Source organism: Aythya ferina, assembly GCF_964211825.1.
Source record: "Aythya ferina genome assembly, chromosome: 6".
Classification (NCBI taxonomy): domain Eukaryota; kingdom Metazoa; phylum Chordata; class Aves; order Anseriformes; family Anatidae; genus Aythya; species Aythya ferina.
Genome location: NC_140303.1, coordinates 39,140,218 through 39,148,934, shown reverse-complemented (window position 1 = coordinate 39,148,934; position 8,717 = coordinate 39,140,218). Strand labels below are relative to the sequence as shown.

At 39.5% G+C, this 8,717-nt stretch overlaps 1 long non-coding RNA gene across 1 annotated transcript in view; it reads left to right on the top strand.

The window, feature by feature from the left end:
• Positions 1–725: 725 nt before the first annotated feature.
• Positions 726–8,717, top strand: part of LOC311438653 — a 109,819-nt gene continuing 101,827 nt past the window's right edge. The window contains exon 1 of the long non-coding RNA XR_014694246.1: positions 726–806. This is a non-coding gene — a long non-coding RNA (uncharacterized lncRNA). The remainder of the gene's footprint in view (positions 807–8,717) is intronic.

Below are 8,717 nucleotides of genomic sequence, written 5' to 3'. Positions count from 1 at the left end.
ATCTTTATGTGGTCAGGAACTGTCAGGCTCACTCACAGAATAAAAATATAATTAAACAACACCCTGCCGTAGCCAAAATTTGGGCTGAGGAAGCACCCAAAGCGCCAAGAGAGAGCAGGAAGGCCCACAGCCTTCTCCAAACAACCACGCTGGCCTTTCCCCATTCTGTGCTGCCTGAATCCTGCTTCCTGAGTGGAGTAGTCACATGCAGAGGGGGGATTCGTGACTTTTAAGGTGAAGGTGACCCCAAAATGCATGTCCTGTGAGAGGTCAGAGGTGAGTTTGAGCTATGCTTAGCGGACGGTTGGGATCCCGATGCTTGGGATGGCGACGCACCACAGGGAGGAGGCCACCCCCTTCTCTAGCTTGCCCTCTGGGCTGGGTTAAGATCAGTCAGTCTGACCAAACTGTGCCTTACAGCAAGAAATCCCACCTGGGAACCTCATTTCACTTTCCTCACCAGCTTAGGGGAAGAGGGTGCAAAAAGTCTTTTGCTGGCCATAAGTAAATAAACAGACTCCGAGGTTCAAGTATGTGTGGCATCTTGCTTTTCCTTCGCAAGCAGTGCAAACAAATGTAGCAGCCTTCCTTCCACGACTTCTGGGCTTCTGCAGGCATTGCCAATTGATAATGTAGTAGTAATATTAACACATGCCTGTTCAAAAATGTGATACATACTTTTGGGTCTTTGAGATTAGTTCCTCTGAAGTGCTTTTTCTTCGGCTGCCTGACAAGGTTTCTGGCTCCACTTCAGTCTGGTAAGAAGACAGCTGCTCAACTTCTGACACAAATGAAGAAAATTGATGGTATGCCATCTCCAAAATTCCTTTTTTTCCTGGCAGGCACTCTGAGATTGAGTGCTAGGAGTCATTCAAAGTTTGGGGCTTTTTTTTTTTTTTTAATGTTAGGTGGGGCAGGATTTGGGGCTTGCGTATTTGGCTGGGCTGCTTCTGATAACATTCAGTACTTGCACAGAGTCTGTATCTCTGTGAACATAAACAAGCATCATATCATTAATACTTACACTGCTTATATGGTGCTTGCTTAGCTGCTGTTGCATACTGAACTGTCATTAGCATGGTTTTGCATAATGCCTTAGAAGTTTATTTCTCTCTCTTATGGAAAAGCAGGACAGGAATGTAGAAGGCAGAAACTCCAGTGAGGGCCCTTGTACGGGCAGGTCCTTGGGTGTTTCTGTAAATCTGGGTCCCCCTGGGGTATTTCTGTAAGGAGAGTGGAGATGTGTGTGGGTGACCAACAGGATACAAGGAGTTAGTGCTTTAATTGACTACAGAGGAAACTCCTTTTATTGTGTTTTACTGTCACAGTTTTCCTGCTCCTCAAGGAGAAGGAAACCATATTTTCGCAAGCTATAACCCAAACTATATTTTCCTTTTGGTTCCTCTTGGGCTAATTCTTGAACCAAAGTTTTCATCTGCAAAAGACCTCAGCTCACTGGGGCTGCATGAAGTACACCTTCAGATCCATCAGTTTAAACAGCACTGTCTTTATCGTGCTGCTGTCCTGGTGGTTTAGAAAAATTAAACACCTGATCTTCTTTCGACTTTTCTTCATTTCACTTCATTTGGCACATTTTATTGTTTCAAGGAGTTTGATTTTGATGCACATTTTCCTATTCATTTTTAAACCTCCGTGGAAAAAAAGCTACACAAAGCTGTGAATAATGCACATGACATATGCTGCATGTCTTACAGAGGAAATTGAAGAACCCGAGAGCAGTTTGCATTTCTGGAGCTAGGCGGCAGGGAGGGCTGAGAACAGAGGCAGCAAAGCTTGAGTCAGGAGTTTTGGGGACTCGGAGGTCAAAGCAAGAGGAGGCGTTCGGAGCTGCTGTCGCAGAGATGCTAATTATATGGAGCACATAGGGTGTGCTCAGAGCTGGCCTGAAATTAAATATAATATAGTTATTGTTACTATTACATCATAAAGACATCATTTTCATAGGGATGGTAAAAACTGTACCCCTCAGATGACAGCAAAATCCCTCACCTTAAGTACTGACATTTGGCAAACTTGGAGGAACTGTCAGCAGGTTCTCACAGTTTTTATGTGTAGGGAAATGCTAATAAAGGTGGTGCTATTAAATTTGTCATGGCAATAAATGATGGCTATGTGCACAGCTCAACTCAATTTTCTTCATGATGTGGAATTAATAGCTGCTATCAATTTTCATTGCTCCGTACAGTTGTTACTTAGGAGTACCTGAAAGTTTTCATGAGATGGGTGATTCCTATTACAAACATACATGAAAGTATGACACACACTGATAATAACGCTTTGTTTCTTTAGAAAAAGAAAACTTTAAAAAGTTCTATCCAAATATGTTGAAGCTCGATGGCTATTAATTCAGTATTTTGTGAAGACAGCAAAATACAGTATGATGAGAAGATTGAATTCTTGCTTGGAAGAAGTAACAAATTAAAGTAAGGTTTTGTTAAAATACATCTACGAACTGCCTAGTCAAGAATCAAATGCTGACAACCCCAAATCTGATTTTTCCATTTGTTGGTGTGACCTAGAAGGGGGCTTAGTCAAAAATGTCACGTTTCTGAAAAAGTATTGGGATGGAAGCTCTTTATTCAGCTCATTTGGTAGCTGCTGGGGGAAGGCTGCTCCATGCCCGTGAGATGGGGAGCACCCGGGGCAGGTCATGGGCTGCCTACAGGCTGCTCTCCGTTTCCAAAGGCAGGGAGGGCCCTGCCGGTGCCAGCCTCAACCTCGTGTCTGCTAGTGACTGAAATGAGATATGCTGGGGTTGCATTGACTGGTAGCTGGTTTTGATGTTTTCATCTCCAGCGAGTCCGTTTTTTTGTTTTACAAGAACATACAAATCTGGTTTTTGTCCGGCTGAGCTTTCCCAGAGCGGTGGTTTTGGTTTGTGTCTTCTGCAGTTTTCCTTCTAAAAAAGTGCAGCTAGCTCCTTTGTCTCTTAGGCAACTGCAAAAATATCTCCATCAAGAATAAACCTGCAAACAAGGGCAAAAAGAGCAGAATTGTGTGAAGAAATGAAATATATTGGTTTAAATAGTTCTGTAAAGCTATTTCCTCCTCCTGTACCCTCTCAAAGATGGTAATGATATGCTCTGATTCCTAAGCACAAATCCTGACTTGCATAAATTCAGAGTTTTCATCTGTATAGATCTGCAAATTGCTAAGATATTAATACCTGAATATTTTTATGGCACATCCTTAAGTCAATAGGCAAAAGGTTTCTGAATAAAAGCCTTAAAATTACCTTATGAATTATTAACTACTCCCTGTATTACCTTTGAATTATAAAAGCATAGAAAAATGGGAAGGAGAATTGAAAAGCATCAATCTCAGGTTCTTTAAAAATGTAATACTAATCATTTGAGCAGTGTACAAATCTTTTATTAAAGATAAAGAGGAAGCCATACTTTTTTATTAACTTGAGGATATGTTCAATCCACATGATTAAAAATCTCATTACTAACTCAAGTCAGGAAAGTGATTTATGACTGAAACAAAACAGAAGGCATTCTGCTGCCCATAGCTGTATTTATGGTGAAGAAAACTATCAGTTTGTGTCTACTTCTGTGTGTTAGGTATTTCTAAGGGTGGATTAGCTATTTTATTATTATTATTTTTTTTTTTTTTTTCTTTGGGAATGATGGGGTTTTACTACAGTCTGCAACAGAAGTACTACCTTAAGAAGAAATGCTTGAACTGAAATTATAGGTACCAGGAGATACTTTTTTTTTCTTTTTTTCTTTTTTTTTTTTTTCTCTAGTAAATTTAAATGAAGGAAGTGATTTTGTCTGATTCAGTAATAGGATGTGCAGAAATTCAGGACTTTACACATAGAGACTAGTCAAGTGAAGTTAATATTGTAAAGTGAGTATCTAACTGTAGATATTTTAGGGATTCTTCCTGTATCACATGCTAATATTTATTTTATTGATCAATATTGTATAGATGCACTGCTCAAAAAGAGCACTTGAAGTGAAGTCTCAGTTTGCAGTGATGAAAAATGATCGACGCAGTGACGTTATTTCCAGAAATACTATCCTACTTAGGGAGATGTATCTAGAGAATATATATAAATATATATAACGGTCTGTTCTTCCCAAACCTTAAGCAGGTCAAATAGTTTCTTCAAGTGTTAGGCAGCTCTATGGGTGTCTTGTACTTGAAAAGGGTAAATATCTTAAAATATTGAATTATGCCCAGCATATCAGTACTATTTATACTACATCCTACAATATAAAATGAAGATAATACTGAATTTATTTACGTCACAGCAGCTGTGGAAAAACTGGGTTATACACACTTGCATATAGAGACAAGACATTAAATGATGCCATCAATTCCTGCAAGCCAGCAGAAATAGCTTTTCTCTTCCTGATAACCATGCCTGGATGGCTCCCAAGGCTGAATGCTAGTTTTGCACATCCCACAGGAAGTTTGGATTCTCTCCTGCATCGTGGGTGGAAAATGCCTGGTATTATCATGACAGGTGCAATAGGTATTGAAATGTAAACCTTTCACTGATCCTGGGTAACATATTGCCAGGCCTGGGCTTTGCTCCAGAGGAGTGTTTTGGGAGAAATTGCATATCTTGAAGTAAAGAAACATTTCTGGAAATAGGTTGCTTCAGAAATTTGGCAGTTCTTCGGATGTTCGAAATGTTAGAAGTAAAGACAGAGATCGAATAGTGGGTGGAGGCAAGGAAAGCAGTTAAAGGTGCATAATGCATTGTAAAGCTGTGGGAGAGATGTGTTGCACAAACACCATGGTCATTTAAGGAGGGATTCATGTGACAATTTGCAAAACTGTGATAAATGAGTTTGTTGGGCTCCTTTACTCATCTTATATGTTCTCAGTCCGCTGTTCTATTTCCGTCTGCTTTAGTGTTTAATGCATGAAGCAACTTCACATTCCACTCACCAAATTCAAAACTTCAAGCATTAAGAATATAATCAAGGTACCGAATTATTTCCAGTTTCTCCACTTAAAACTATGATGACCTCATGAGAAAACCCACCATAAAACCTGGTGTGGAAATGCTGAGACACTTGAGAGGACTCTTTCCAGAGGGTAAGACAATGTTTCCCAGTGAGCAGAAGGACACCTCCAGTTTCTAGCTGGAAATTGTCCAGCAATGAGTCCAATTGTCCTCTACTAAGTCCAGTAGGATGTCAGTGGGCATGGCACTTTTAACACGACATGTAGGCTCTGGGTAGTTTGCATGGCAGGAGAAACTGGCCTCTGCCCAAGATATGCTATGTAAATGTATCCTCAGCTTGAGAAGTTCCAGGATGTCAGGAAGCACAGGAAATAGAGGAAATACAGGTGGGATTTGTGTTTGTGTTTGGCCTGTGCTAATTAAGCTACATGGCTTTGGGAGGAATGGCAGAGTAAGAAGAAAGCCACCAAAACATATTTTTTAAAATCTCGCTTAAATCTATCTCCAGTGTGGTTTTTGTTGTCATAGTTTTGGCAGTTGAGGGAGGATCCTCAAGAGAACAAGAACTTGTTTTCTCTGGAAAGTCTGCTTTTCTTTCCTTTTTTTCTTTTTCTTTTTTTTTTTTTTTTCCTCCAATATTTGCACATAAGTGTTGTTATGTTTTCATTTCCATCTGGAAGGTACAATCTTCATCTGAAATCTTTATGTTGTAGCTTTATGAAATAGCATCAAAGTAGGTGATAATGAAGACATTAAACTTCTTCTGATGATTAACAAGATAGTTTTAAGATCTTGCTTTATCACATGGGTGTAAAATGGATGAATTTGCTTATGTAAATCCATTACATGCCAATGTCTGCTCAGTTTGAATGCTTCCAGGATTTCTCCTGCTTTCAAAGGAGAGCTTACATTAGTGCTTTAGATTGGGCTGGGAGTGTGTTTGTCCGCATTTCTGTGCTAAGTTTTTGTACCTGGAGGCCCTCAGCACCAGTTCTCTACCGAGACATTCCTGTTAGTGCTTGCTAATGCAGCCATAGCGCTGGTTGTTCCTTGTGCCATGAATTACAAATGAAAAAGCACCAGTTAGACAAGATGAACTTCAAAATGATCATTGCATACATTAACTGGGACAACTGCTCACTTCTGGTCTTAGGAGATTTTTGTTTTTCAGATGTTGGCCCTCAGCACTATCCTTGGCATCTACTAAGCATTTTGCCAAAATATTACATTCTGGATTTCGTCTGCCAGATTCTGTTTTTTCTTTATAAATATTTGGTAAGTTAGTGTTCATGTTTGGGCTTCAGTTTAACTTTGTTTTAGCTGCATATTATTGTAATTAATATAATTTACTGTAAAATTATTGAAAAATCTGATTTTGAAAATCCGTGAAAAAAGCATTTTGAAAAATGAAAACTCACAGGACTAAATCTGCACTCAAATAGTCTATCTAGCAAGTATCAAGCTGATAAGTTTAGATTAGGTTCTAATTTACAGCTTATATATATTTTAAGTTTTCTGCGTTTCTCATACCGTAGAATACCAAGTCAATGTCAATGATTTGACATTGCTTTCAAAAAGTACAATTATAGTATATTCCATAAAAGAGTTATGTTTCACAGTAGTCCTTTGTTATAGATGGCAATAAGTTTGACACAGCTTGGTTGAGAGATGAATATTTAAATTTTTTTCAAAACATCGTCTGATAAGACACTCATAAGACTTTGTAATGTATTACAAAGAAGCTTATCTATCAGAGCAGTGCCATAATTATATTTATCTATGTATATGTACATGCATGGATTTTGCATGTACAGATAAGTATGAAAAGTTTCCAGATAGGAAGTCAATGCTGGAATATGCTGGAATACCTGCCAGTCCTGACAAGGTGTAGCTCTGATACATGTTTGATAGCTTTAAGAAATACCACAAAGAAAGAGATGTGAAGAAGATCGTGATGTTGAAAGGACATTAAAGTATGTATTTCTGGTAAAGTTTACGTTGTGCTTGAACAGAGCACTCCGGACAAGGTCTGCCTTCTTTGTGGTGGCTGTTGCACCTTAGTAGATCTCCTTTTTCCTTGGGCTTTACATGGTAGCTTCTTTGTGATCCATTTTGTGGTGTTTCAGGAGGTCCCTTTGTTCTTGAGCATTACAAATGGCATTAAAAATGCTCCTTATTTTAGGTTCTCATGCTACTGTGATGCTATTTTGAAACCCAGTTACAGAAAAGTAGGGATAGAAATGAAAAACAAAAGCCCATGCATGTAACATCCTATTTAACATTATGTTTTCCTCCCATGTTTGTCATCTGTAACTTGCCATTTGGGGTATGACCACAGGAAATGCTTGTGTACTGATGTATGAATGAAGCACAGGCCAATGGGCTGCAAATCTTGACTGAGACAATGGCAGAATAAGGACTCTGTTTTCAGAAAGCCTGTGTGTATGCAAGTAAGGACTCCTATGGAGAGCTTAAGAGGATTCAGTAGGTAACTCCTGTTGACTTGTTATGGAAAGACACATTTTACATCACACGCTTATCTGCATTAGCTGAAGGCTAACTGCTGTTTAGATCCGTCACTGCTGTTTAATGTATTTGAGATACTAAGAATTCCCTCTGCCTCCCAGTGTTCCCAGGTAGAATGTAAGTATAGGTTTAGTAGTCCAAATTCTCCCAACCAACACTTTTTTCCTCTCTAGCTTAATATTTGGGGTAGAGAAAGTAGAAGAGCTGTATTTTTCTTTCTATGTCTTGGTATGTATGTGGTAGTAGGGAGCAAATAACTTCTAGCCAGATCATCAGGGTGTTCCCCACAGTTGTGGAGCATCTCTCGTCTGTGACACAGGACTGAACTGACGTGGAAGGAAGAAAAATGTCATGAACTCCACAGGACTCCATGAAATGGCATTGTTTTTTCAAACAGCCAAGCAGAAAATTTGCAGTATGTTAACTTCCAGGTCTCAACCTGTTGAGCTGCCAAGAGGCTCGGGGCAAGCCTATGTTACTGTCTGATCTTAGGCCTCTACGTTTTAGGCATGACTGCCCCACTTCTAGAAATCCCACGGCTTGCTGGACAGCAGACATTTTAGGAATTTCCCAGGAGATAATGAATTAGCTAATCCTTTTGGATCTGCCATCTTAAAAGTGACATAATATTTTGACAGTTGGAGGCAGCTTCACCACAGATTTAAGAAGATGTTTGCTTACAAATAGACATTTTTGGAACAAAACAGATAAATAATAGGCACTGTTAATGCTATCTGTATTAAAACCCTCTGCTTTATATGCTCTTAGCTTTGATGCAGGCAATCTACCCCAGATGTCCGAAGCCAAGAGAGCAGCTGGGTGGTATCCTTACTCGTGGTACACAGCAGCATGACATAGGCCATGATAATGGTCCCCTGCCTTAACTTTTATAATTATTCACTCTTCGTTAATATCATAAAACTTCATTGCAAGTTTAATACAAAAGCCAGTAAAGCTGTCATGGAACGGGCTGGGTTTGAAACCCGAAGTTTTCAGCTGTTTGGGACTAGGATCTGTCTTTTATTGATTATAAAAGGCATTTCCTGGGGTGCTTCGGAGAGGGGGGTCTGAGCCTACCCTGATTTACCATACTGTTATCAGGCAATTCCTTCAAGTTCCCTCAGTGATATTGCTTGGGTGTAGAGGTACTAGAGAGGCAGCCTTAATGAAGTAATTAGGATGAATATTACATGGGGGTTTAGAGCCCTCGGGCAGCAGTCTTAATATCATCATCTAACACTTG